Source organism: Vombatus ursinus, unplaced genomic scaffold (genome assembly GCF_900497805.2).
Source record: "Vombatus ursinus unplaced genomic scaffold, bare-nosed wombat genome assembly UNPS02014939.1, whole genome shotgun sequence".
Taxonomy (NCBI): domain Eukaryota; kingdom Metazoa; phylum Chordata; class Mammalia; order Diprotodontia; family Vombatidae; genus Vombatus; species Vombatus ursinus.
The window spans coordinates 12,897-16,351 of record NW_020954717.1 but is presented as its reverse complement, the minus strand read 5'-3'; positions in this window follow the sequence as shown (position 1 = coordinate 16,351).

The following is a 3,455-nucleotide window of genomic DNA, read 5'->3' as shown; positions in this document are numbered from 1 at the left end:
GGTAGGTATTTAATAAATGATTCTTGGTTGATTGATTCTCTTTAAAAATACTATTTATTATATGAAATGGTTCTATAAGTGAGAGAAGGGAGGGGTGCTTAGGATGGCTATGACAATGTAAGAAACAGAAGACATCAATACAAACTTTTTTTTTCAGAAAACAATACTCATCCAGCCCAGACATCCAGATAGTTCAAAATCTATCTTATGAGTTTTTTTCTATTTTTTATAATGCTCTCAGAGTATGATTCCAATAACTGAATTATTTGAGCAAAGAGAATGATTACTCTGATAACTTTTAACTATGTAGTGCCAGTTAACTTTGCAAAGTGATTTTGAACATTTACAATTCCATGAATTATCAATGAGTGGACCTATTTCTCTTAAAACTCACCAGCATTAAGTTGTATTGATTCTAATAATTTTTCCCAATTTGATAACTATAAATTGGTGCCTCAAAAATGGTTTTAATTTCCATATTTTTTATTTTTAAAGAAACTGAATTTTTGTCAAGAATTTATTATTCGTGTTTCCATCTCTGAAAGTTATTTGTATCCTGTGGCCACTTATATATTAAAGACCAGAGCTTATATTTGTAAATTTTTAACTGTCTCTTCTATGTTTTAGTTGTCAAGGCCTTTATCAATTAGCCATAAATATTTTCTAAAAATTTTATTTCATTATCTGTATTTTATCTTCTTTATTTTTGTTTTAACATAATTAAGCATATCTACTATTTCCTTAATTATTTATACCCTTTGTTTAGTAGAAAAACTCCCCTTGACAATGGAGGTAAACATCACATTTTATTACCTTCTTTGAGGGTAAAGATCGTCTGATTTTTGTATTTGTATCCCGAATGCTTGCTGAATTTCCTGTTATATAACATGTGCTTAATAAATGTTGTTGATTGAGTTATAGCAAGCCAGCAGCAAGCCTCACATCAGCAAATGAGCAGGAGATCCTGAGCCCCAGTGTGGTGGAGCAAGAAACACCAACACCAGGACTTCCCGCACCACATGCCTTAGCATAACCAGGGGAACTGGCAGACTCCAGCTCCAAGAACCATGATATGCTTCAGATTCTAAAAGATTTAGGAAGTATTATTCTATGATTACTTGAAATATAATGTATAAGCTTTTTTGTAGTAATGGCTTTCAGGCAGTACAATGATTTTTAAATTATCTCTCCTTGATTTGTTTCATAAGTCAGGTCTTTTTACTATGAGATACCTCATATTGTCTTCTACTGTTTGTTTTGATTTTATTTAAATATTTGTTAACGTCTCACAGTCATTAACTTCCATTTGGTCAATTCTAAAATCTATGTTAATGTTTTTATTATAAAATAAAAAGAAGTTTTCTTGAGTAAAGATTTTTACTCCTTGTTCCAAAGATGCTAATTCTCTTTTCATACATTTCATACATTTCTTCCAGTCAAAAACTTCCCCCTTGTCTTGGCTGACTTAAGGATGGAAAGGATTTTCTATATTCCAGTCAAGATCAAAATGGAGATCTTCAGGCTGTAGAAGCCAGGTAGAGAAGTGACCATTGGAGTGATCTGCTTGAGAACCATGGAAAGAGTCAGAAAAGCTATGGACAATGGAGAGGTGATAACACAGGAGGAAGACAGGTATAAAAATTGCTGTGATTGGCCTTCCAGGAACCAAGATGGTGGAGAAGGCAGTAAATCATTGTTGCCCTACCAGATTCACCTCCAAATAAAGCTCTCATTTCTTTGCTTATTTTTTCCTCTACCATCCTCATTTAATTTGTAAAATCATTTTGAGCTCTTTTTTAAACTCTTGTTGTTTCTCTATTAGGAACTCTGGTTGGATTTGTAACCAAGCTGAGTTTTTCTTTGTGGTTTTGCTTACCAATGTTTTGAAGTCATTCTCTTCTAGCCTTCTGTCTTAAGCTTCCCTGTTACATAATAGGCAACTAGGTGGGGCAGTGAATAGAATACTGGAGTGAGGGAGACCTCAGTTCAAATCTTCTTTCAGGCCCTTACTAGTTATGTGATCCATAACAGTAATTTAACTTCTGCCTACCTTGGTTTCCTCAAATGTAAAATGAAGGTGATAACAGCACCTACCTCCCAGGGTTACTGAAAGAATCAAATGAAATTATATTTGTTAAGTGTTTAGTACGGTGCCTGGCATATAATAGGTACTATATAAATGCTAGTAATAATAGTTCTTTATGGTAGAATTCTTTTATTGTTTGTTCAGTCTGTTTCTTGATTTTGGACTTTATATGCGAGCTGGGCTCTGCATAACTCTGAGAAGAATGTCTAGGGAGAGCTCTTTCATCTTTCTGCTACCTTCATAGCTCAAGATGGGGACCTATAAGTTTTCAATGTCCCCAAAGTGATGCTATCCAGGGCAAAATGTACTTAAAGACAACAACTATGTCTTCCTTCTGTTTGCCCCCAATCAGCATTCTCGCTCCTAGGAAAAATTTCCCTAGTTTTTTTCAACTGATCCTGACATGGAATGAACTCAAGGTCCTTCCCCATCCTGGTTGCTCTATTCTGGATGCTTTTCAGCTTATCAGTGACTTTTCTAAAATGGTGTGACCAATACCCCCAAAGTGGTCAAAACAGGTCAGAATACAATGATACTTGCTCCCTCTTTATTTCTCTAAATTATGCTGATCAGGGGCTTAAGGTGATTGGCAAGCTACCTAGAATAAATAAAAGGAGACAATTCAATTCAATAAGCATTTATTGAGTACCTAATATATACAAGGTACAGAGGGTGGGTTGGGAATACAAAGACAAAACTGAAACACTCACTTCCTTCAAGGAGCCCACATTCTACTTTATACAACACGTGGCTTTGTGGAACACCCCAGCCCAATACATCAAAAAGTTTCAAAATATAATCAGCAACAAAGCAAATTTGTATAAATTCATGATGCAGACAGAGTTGCTTAATGAAAAGATGTCTGGATTTTAAATAAGAGGGTCTCACTTAACATCCTATTTCTTCTATTCACTACTAGATTTCCATGGAAAAATTTTTAAATATTGCTGGACATCAGTTTTTTCATGTGTAAAATGAAGGGGTTGAACATGATCTCTAATATCCATTTTAACTCTAAATCTATGAATATAAACAGATGCAAAATGGATGATGAAACTAGAATGTTCAGGAAGTATTCCTAACCTTGGAACATGGAGAAATAAAGAGCAATCATGATGCTCCGCAGCATGCCACTGTCAGATCCTGGTCCACAGAGAAAGGAAGTAATTGTTCCAAAGTCTCACAGTAAAATTATTGAAAAGAAAATAATATGGATACTAATAATAATGATGATAATACTAATAATAATAGCTAGCATGTGGTTTCAAAAGCAATTTTCATATCACATCTCATTTCATAAAATACCTCATATTCAAAAGGAGGAAACTGAAGGATAGAGAAATTAAGTGCTTTGATCAGGGGAACACAG